This window comes from Dermacentor silvarum, chromosome 1, assembly GCF_013339745.2.
Source record: "Dermacentor silvarum isolate Dsil-2018 chromosome 1, BIME_Dsil_1.4, whole genome shotgun sequence".
Taxonomy (NCBI): Eukaryota; Metazoa; Arthropoda; class Arachnida; order Ixodida; family Ixodidae; genus Dermacentor; species Dermacentor silvarum.
Window position 1 is genome coordinate 433,702,105 of NC_051154.1, and position 9,510 is coordinate 433,711,614.

At 46.3% G+C, this 9,510-nt stretch overlaps 1 non-coding gene across 1 annotated transcript; it reads right to left on the bottom strand.

The window, feature by feature from the left end:
* Positions 1–6,219: 6,219 nt before the first annotated feature.
* On the bottom strand, positions 6,220–6,301 carry Trnas-aga (transfer RNA serine (anticodon AGA)). The gene has a single exon. It is a non-coding gene; the product is annotated as a tRNA-Ser (tRNA).
* Between the last annotated feature and the right edge of the window lie 3,209 nt (positions 6,302–9,510).

Consider the following 9,510-nt stretch of genomic DNA (forward strand, 5'->3'; position numbering starts at 1 on the left):
GGCTTCGAGCTCCTGGAGAACAATCCTGGTCAAGTTGTTAGGATGCGAGAACGGAGGGGGCGTCACGAGATCTTCGCACGAGGAGGTCGCAGCTGTATGCGAGAGTCTGTTAAAGCGATGAGTAATCCGCCTGGCTTTTGCTTGTTCAAACCGCCGGCATTCAGTGATGATGGAGTCAACCGTGGCGCAGTACTTACACATGAGGATGTTTAAGGCATCGTCAGCTATGCCTTTCCACACGTGTCCAACCTTGTCCGTCTCGGGCATGTCTTTGTCAATTGTGTGGTACAAGGCTAGTACGTCTTGGATGTATGCGACGTACGATTCCGTGGACGTTTTAGCTCTGGCCGCCAGCTCGTGCCGGGCTGTCATTTGTCGCGCCGCCGATCGGCCAAACAATGCGCGCATCTTCTCCTTACATAGGTCCCAACTTGTAAGTTCTTCTTCGCGCGTGTTAAACCACACGCGAACCGTGCCCCGTAGGTAGAAAATGACGTTGGCGAGCATTAGGGTCTCATCCCACCTGTGGTACTTGCTGACGCGCTCGTACAATAGGAGCCAATCGTCGACGTCATTGTTGTCCGTGCCGCAAAACGTGCCGGGGTCGAGAGGATGCGAAAGGACCACGGTAGCCGGAGGCACGGGCGCGGGCTGCGATGAATGCCTACTGTCTTCGGCCATGGAGGCTGGAGAAACGTCGCGTCCAATCCGAAGATCCAGGGCCGGGTGGAATGAGAGCCCGCAACCTCCACCAAAAAGATGTTACGGGGAGTATTTATGCACAGTAAACGGCTAGCGCTTGTCTAATCAAGACTGCACACAGCGCACAGGTTCCAGCAGGTTTCAGTCCGACAAGAGAACCTTTGACCCCGCCCCACTACAACGCCTTTGTCTTTGCCATTGTTCATGACAATATACACATGACTGTTATTAAATTTATTCAACAGACATGGTAGTGTGTTACCTAAAGTTTTACTTCCGAAGTTAGTTGAGCATTTCGGAACGTACCAAAGCTCGGAGTGGGCGCTGTTATACATGCGTACGTTGGTATGAAGATCCGCCAGAGAGCGCAGGCCATTGATAGTAGCTCTTTTTTCTCTCCTCTAAGTATCAATAAGCCTGAAGTGGTAAACGCCATAATTTTATTAAACGTTACCTGAAGAACAAGTCATCTACGTGTCTGAAAATACTTTCGTCAGACATTGCGTGCAATAACACGAAACGTTTATGCAAGTTAGTGGCAGTGGCTGCTCCCCATTCAAGTTGGAAATATTTCAAGTAGCACAAAAACATAGAATTATACAATAAAGAAGTCGCAGTTCTTTTTACCGTCGAAAGGATAGCGCGTACCAAGCTACCGACACTCGGCGCATGCACTTTGTCCCCATCGCAGATCGCTTTGATTATGAGCCCACGCGTGCGCGCGCTTCGCCCACATCGCAGAACGATACGGCACCCGCGCGGCCACGCTGTGAGCAGCAGCCGACGGAGCAGAACGCCCCCCCCCCCCTCCCTATCCCTCTCCGTTGCCTCGCCCCCGTGCCTTGTGTGCAATAGAGGACCGCACACTTCCGGCCTGCCTTCCATCCTCGTGTGCGCTACATTGAGCCACGATTTCCGGCTTACCCTCGTACGCTTTCCCTCGCACACACAGCGTACGGCGCGCGGCAACCATTTTATTGTCGTTGGACTTTATACGGAACCTCACGGCGATAGCGTCGCCTACGGCAGAAATGCGCTTGAAGTGTCCATATAATGGCTATCTGAATAAAATGTATACTTTAGTTTGAAGGAAGTGTCGATGCCGGCCTATTACTTCCGTAATATCGAGAAACCATAGTTAGAATGGCATTTACTTGATTATCCCAGCTCAGGTGACTCGAAAAATTGACACCTACGACCCGTACCTTCTCTATGATGTCAATTTTTGCGGAGCCATATTATAAATCCGGCAACATTGAAACTTGTTTACGTTTAGCCGTGAATATTACTGATTTGGCTTTGGACACATTAATCTTCAATTGACTTAAAGCTCACCAGAACTGCAATCCTTTCAGCGCAAAGTTTGTTTCTTCAATCATGTCGCCTACCACATTTGATGAATATAGTAAAGTTACATCACCTACATAGATAATATATTTCGCACTCGTAGACATCTAAACTATATCATTTATTTATTGTTTCAAGAGCAGAATACCAAGAACATTGACCTGCGGGACAGCAGCTGTTATTTGTTTTAAGGAAAGATTTATAGTTGTTATTAGTGGTATACTGAAGGCAGTGTTAAAAGTTTGATGAGACAAGTGAAAGCACCGGATACCGGAAGCCAAATGTGTCAAGTTTTCCCACAAGCCGTTTATGATTGAAATAGTTAAAAGGTTATGAAAAAATTACTCCATCTCCCGCTAAAGGGAACCATGTGTGGATGCGAAGCAGCGGGGAGATGGTTAGCTTGAGTGGGAGATAGTTTCGCGGCAGCGGTGCGAGCTCTCACCGCGGCGCTGCACACGAGAGAGAATGAGGCGCGCGCGCTCCGTCATTTTCATACCGCCGAACTACTATGGCGCCCCCAGCGGAGTATGCAGCTGTCGCACCACGCGTCGTGCGCGGCGCTCCGGATTCCTAGAGGTGGGAAAGCGGGGAGCGTAGGAGAGGAGACAGGGGGAGGGGACGCGCATGCGCTGTGGGGGTGTGGGACGCCGCGGGAGGGACGGACAGAGCCGCCGGCAAGAAATGCTTCGCACTTAAAATCCACCAATTCTACTAGCACAGCTATCGTATCCTTACAGCACCGTATAATGTATTCTTTTAACTAATGTAATGCAATATCTGTTCGTTTGTTTAAAAAAACAAATAAACAGAAATTGTGCAAAACATCTAACTTGGAAGGGCGGGCTTCGTTCTTTATGTTGTGGTTTTCATAAGCAATAGATCATGCGAGTGTGAAATAATTTTACTAGACCTTTAGAAAGTATGGGCATTATCGTTACCGGTCTATAATTTCATAAACACTTTTTGAACTCTTTTTGTACAGCACACAAACTCTAGCTACATGCATACGGTGAGAGAACACTCCAGATTCAAGGCATAAAATAAAAATGTCTGCGATCACTGGAGTTCCTATGTTCAATACGTACTTTATTGGTGTAATCTGCGAATCGTTCGCATCGCAGCTCTTGCGGCATTTTAGATTCACAAAGTGTGCGAACGCCTCAGAACCCGTTAATGGATATGTCGTGAACACTGAGTCCAGATTGATAACAGGGCGCGGAACGTTAGCCGGCTGATCAATACTTTAAATATTTCTCGTCACAAAATTTGCAATATATTATTCTACTAGGGCTGCTTCAGATACATTTTCGCCATTAACACAGACCTCGTCTGGAGTTCCACATTGCTGCAGTCGCAAGATATTAGCCCAGTATTGACACTCTTCCACAATTTGTTTGTGTCACGACAAGATTCAAAAGTGCTCCTATGATAAAAATATTTTGCCTACCTTAGCTCGCTCAATCATTTCTTCCTGTAAGAGTTGTATATCACAATGAGCTCGGGATCACGTGTAACACTAAATCTTAGGTGCGTTTTATCTTTCTGTTGTATTTATCGCCGCAAACTTAAAGCTTTGTGTCATCCACTCCCTGAGGGCTTTCCTCGGAAAGTACTTCCAGTATATTGTTCTGAGTTTAATTGAAATTTTATACTGCGTGCTGTTTGCGTTCCTAAGGATACCAACACGAGCACAAATAATATCCATAAGTTGCGGTCGGAAGAAGGCAACGCTACCATCAGTACTAGCTCGCTTATTACATACGAGGGCATTGCTGCTTTTCTTAGCGCCGTATACTTTACTTGCACTATTATTGTAAAATGCTGACTACAGTGATATTTGCGATTTGATTGTTGCATATACCGCGCCATCACGTCCCCTGCCGATTCAAGTATCTTACAAATGGACCTCATAACAGTGTCCACGTGGTGCGATAGCTGGAGCATGAAATTAAACTCTGCCAAGTGCAATGTCATTCGCTCAATAACAAGAGGGTACCGATTGTTACAAATTACTTTCTACACACAGAAACATTGATTGACGTAAGCAGTCACAAGTACTTAGGTGTTGTTTTAAAAAATAATCGTTCTTGTAATGGCCATATAGGGAGCGTGGTGTCTAAGGCTAGTCGTATGATATATTTTCTAAAACGTAATTCGTGGAGCGCCCCCCATAAGTTAAATTAAACACTTTATTTAACAAACGTTCGTCCAATGTTGGAGTACGGTTTCTCTACCAGGGACCCGGAGACAAACACAGTCATTAATCAACTGGAACGAATACAAAAACGCGCCACCTGGTTCGTTACCGCCAACTATGATTTCATTCAGCGCTCATCACAAATACGTGTTAACTTGGGAAGGCCACTTCTCGGGAACCGACGGAAATATTTACGACTTAAACTTTTCTTCAATATTTTCACAGGCAAAACTGGTTTGTGCAGGGACATATACATGAAGCAACCAAGTTACATATCACCCAGAACAGACCATATGCTAAAAGTGCCAGAGTGCAAATGCCGCGTCAGTCCATATAAGCATTCCGTCTTTCCCAAAACTGTACACGACTGGAATAAACTGCCGCATGAACTTGTCCCATCAACGCCATCTGTGTTTAAAAATTTGTGGTCGCAACATTTGTATGTTTAGTACATAAATCTGTTTTGCTTCTGATAGAATAGGTCATTAATCTTTCCTGTGCACGGCTTTTATTATCCTCAAGCGTAATATTGCCTTAATCGCTGTACTTTTGTTTCTAAATATTGTTGTGTTGTATTATGTACTATATTGTATTTATATAGTATTGCATAATAACCTTAGGTGTAATCTTTCATTAAGTACTGCATTTTCGAATATTGATATTGTGTTGTATGGTATTGTGTATTAGATGTATTGTTTTGTACCATCAACCATCTATTTTTGAACATATCTATGATATTCCTTTCCCCTGATCTAATGCTCAACATTGGGCGCTCTAGGTATCTAAGTAATAAATGAACAGATGTTTGCCATTGGTTTATGACAAAATTGGTAATGAACAGAATATTCAGCACCCTGACGTAAAGAGGTGCGCTTAGAACGTGAAGCAAGAGAGGAGCGCTTAGTGAATGAAACAAAAGCAAAGCACTTTTCCCGTGAAGCAAAGGTGAAGGGCTTAACGCGTGAGGCAAATGAGGGGCAGTTAGTGAGTCAAGCGAAAGAGGAGCGCTTTGAGAGGAGTGCTTAGTGCCTGAAGCAAAAGAGCGCTTACCACGTGAAGCAAAAAATGTTCTAAGCACGTGCAGCAAAAGAGAAGCGCTTGTTCGAGTACATGCCTTACGCTCGCGAGCTTTGTGGTTCTGATTAGAGCGCCGTTAATGACCGACTGCTTGCAAAAGTGGCACCTCGTTTCCGCCCCACCACCTGATCTCCTGCCTCCCATGGTCAGTCACCCCCCAGTCGCCAACCACATCGTAACGTCACTCGCCAAGTGCAATGTTCCAGGATCCGGCGTCGTAACCGGTTGTGGCGTGCCGCAACACGACGGACGAAGGCATGTAACAAGTTTCTCTTCACCACGGCTCCCACTCTTCTCACGAGAGAGCACGCGCATGTAACATCCGGAACTCGAACGCTCTGGCTTGCCGTGGCCGAGGCCGTGGCTAGTTTCCTTGTACAAGTGCTGGACGCATCTCACATCTGGTCGCCTCACAGGGACATCTGCAATGTGCTGATTCCAGTGCTACGCTCTACATAGCACTGAAGTGATTAGCAATGGGGAATCACATACTCACTTTTGGACTGTTATCAGGAGGTGGCGTTCTACAGACAGTCAGTGTGTCGTCACCGTACAGCCGTCGCCATGGTCATGGCTGACCTTGGCGAGCGAGTCACAGCAAGATTGTTCGTTCCCGGAGAAACAGCATGGCTCGCATAGTCGAAGCAATGGAAATCTCAGATTAACCCCCTACACATTCTAAATAAAGGTGGCTTCAGCAGTGAGGTATGCCGCTACATTGCTGGAATTCCAGTCGCATTAACGTCGACAGTCCTTTTGAGAAGGGTTATGCCGGAGTATTTAATTTTATCATTATGTAATGATAAAGATATAAATAATTGCAAGAGACTGACTTCACCTGTAAAAATGCAGAATAAAGCCATGCTGGTTTATAAAAAAATGAAAGAAAAACACGCAGTCGACAGGATTCGAACCTGTGCGGGGAGACCCCAATGGATTTCTAGTCCATCGCCTTAACCGCTCAGCCACGACTGCTGCTGCAAGGTGCACAAGTTTTCACTGCTTTGTACAAAATCAGTTGCAACTTGCCCTTTTTCTTTTGCTGAGTCAGCAGACGCTGCTGTGAAGTTCTATTCAATTACACGCCTTTACTTTGTTGTCAAGGGCAATAACATGGCGCGTGAAAGCAAGAGGGAGAAGAGGAATCACCTGAAGCGGAGGCGTGTGCTGTGAATACTGTTATGATGTGGTGTACCAACGTTGCGACATTGCTGGCGCTAGGCTATTTATGTTGGTGCGTCTGCTGACTCAAGTTATGAGAGCGCTTTTTTTTATTTTAAATATATTCATGAGTCTAGCCCAAGACGTATTGCTTTATTTTATTTCAACCAAACAGTGAACCATATGCACTTAACAACACAATTCGTCTCGCAACAATTTAAATACCGTAACTGAGGCAGCAATAAACACAATAGCGGTATTTTTCAAAATTGAAAGATAAGAACTCACTAAACTTCACGTAAACACGTTTCCATAAACCGTATAAAACCAGTGTAGTATCGTTTTATGCATGGAAAAAATGCATCTACGTATTTAATGCAATGGGCTGGGGCGCCGCGTTTGTACCAATATATGTGACCAATGGCCAAGCTAGGAAATTGACTTCAGCATATCGTGTCTTCTGACTAGACGACAGTAACGAATTCCTCATTCTCGCTTTGCCTACACTGCTCAAAACGGCATTGTATAACGCGTACTTCACAGCTAGAGCAGAGGCAGCGATACTATCAAACACGCTGCTCGTCTACACAGCGCAGCCGACGTTGCGCGCAGCTCAGCCGTTATACTGTCCCCAGCGCCACTTCTGCGTCATGATGCGGAGAAGTGGTGAACTACGCTCGGTCGGCACACCTACCTATCTAGCCACCGCATCCCTGGTGACATGTTACTGGCGGTGGCGGCGGCGGTGGACGACATTGCCAAGCGAAGCGGCTATTGGATAAAATCTTACGCTGAAAAACTTATTCTGGATATTCGCGAGAACTTACGTAAACTTGAACTTGAATAACAATACATAAGTGTTAAAATGATAAAGCTAAAGTGCAGTGAAAAGAAAAAGTTACAGCAGTATCGAATACATCAGCAAACAATCAATGAAAGAAATGTCATCATCAGATGCTAATACAACAAAAGATAAGCTCTTGTATAAAAGGCCTTACAGAAGACATAGGACGATTGCATTACAGACTGATGGTATGTAAATTGTAACAAAACTAACATGGTACAACAACCGTACGGAAACTCATTCCGTAGAATGAAACAGAGACATGGCTAAGATCCATCAGGAACAATATCAGTTAGAGTGTTGGGATAAATTTTAAGTATATTGTTACGGGGAGTACTTAAATAACAGTAAACGGCTAGCGCTTGTCTAGTCAAGACTGCACAGAGCGCACAGGTTCCAGCAGGTTTCAGTCCGACAAGAGAGCCTCTGACTCAGCCCCACTACAACGTCTTTGTCTTTGCCATTGCTGGTGACATTATCCCCGGCCGATGAAGCACCATCGCGGTGCTTGTTGTGGTCAAAATGGGCTATCGCAGTTGCAAAGTTTGAGGCGGGAAACATGTACGATGTCACTTCGTGGTGCGACAGTCGATGAGGTGGATGCCATGGGAGATATCTCACAGGTGACAGGAGTCACCTGGCGCAGCACGCGGTAGGGCCCGAATTACCACGAGATTAACTTTTCACAGAGGCCGGCATGACAAGATGGGAGCCAGAGAAGGACGAGAGAGCCCGGTGGAAAATCAATATCGCGGTGTCGACGATCGTCTTTTGTGCGCTCTGCGATGACCAGAGCCGAGCGCGGGCTACTGTACGCGCGACGAGCGCACGCGTGATGGCATCTTGCGCATAGGAAGTCGTGGACGTGGAGGCCGGATCAGAAGGGAGCAAGGTGTCAAAGGTTAGTAAGGGATGGCGTCCAAAGAGAAGATAGAAGGGTGAGCAGCCGGCAGTTTCATGACGCGATGAGTTGTATGCAAATGTGACGAACGGGAGCGCAACGTCCCAATCGTGGTGGTCATCGGAAACGTACGTGGAAAAATCTCGGTCAGTGTATGGTTTAGGCATTCGGTGAGTCCATTGGTTTGAGGGTGATATGAGGTCGTGAAGTTGTGATGAGTAACACACGATCGAAGTAGATCGTCAACCACACGAGACAGGAAGCAGCGACCGCGATCTGTGAGTAGGTGACATGGAGCACCATGTTGGAGGCTGACGTCGTACAGTAGGAAGTCGGCTACGTCTGTGGCGCAGCTGGTTCGCAACGCTCGAGTAATTTCAAATCAAGTGGTATAATCCGTAGCGACTGCAACCCATTTGTTGCCTTTCGTGGAAATTGGAAAGGGACCGAGCAAGTCCAGGCCCACTCGATAAAACGGCTCGGTTGGAACGTCAATTGGCTGAAGGAAACCAGCAGGTTGAGTCGCAGGTTTCTTGCGACACTGAAACAGGTTACAAGATGTTACGTAGCGGCGAACGGACCGTTAAGGCCCTTCCATAAAAAACGTCGTCGTATGCGATCATAAGTTCTGGAGACCCTTAAGTGCCCGGAAGTGGGGGCGTCATGAAACTGGACGAGGACATCCCTGCCCAGATGACGCGGGACAACGAGCAGGAGTTCTGCGCTGTCGGGTTCATCTTGCGGCGGTAAAGAACGTTATCCTGAAGCAAGAACATGTTGAGTGAAGGGTCGATGGTGCCGGATTGCAGTCGGTCAATAATAGAGATCAACGATGGATCTCTACGCTGTTCGTTGGCCACATGGATGAAGTCTGTTATCGCCAAGACACAGGTGTCGGGGTCTGTTTCAGTGGAGTCGGGTGGTTCAACGTGATGGCTTAGTTTGTCCCCCTCAGAAAAAAGGAATAAAAAAAGTGGGGGAAAGCCCGCACCACCGAAAGGTATAACGGGCATTAAACCAATCAGAAAGTAAAGTAGGAGGGGTCATTAAGGCTGACAACCCAAAGACAAATTCCGAGAAAAAACCAATCTTAAAGAAAAAAGAATTTCGGAGGCAAAAGCAGCGAGCTGAAGCGGAATCAGCGAAAAACAATAAGGCTGGTAGTGCCAGTAGAACAACAGAAAAAAACCGGTAATACGCTCCAGAGGGAAATTAGGGAAAATATGTGGTGGTCTTCGGCACTGATCCACAACGATCTGCATGTTTATTTCAGAAGAT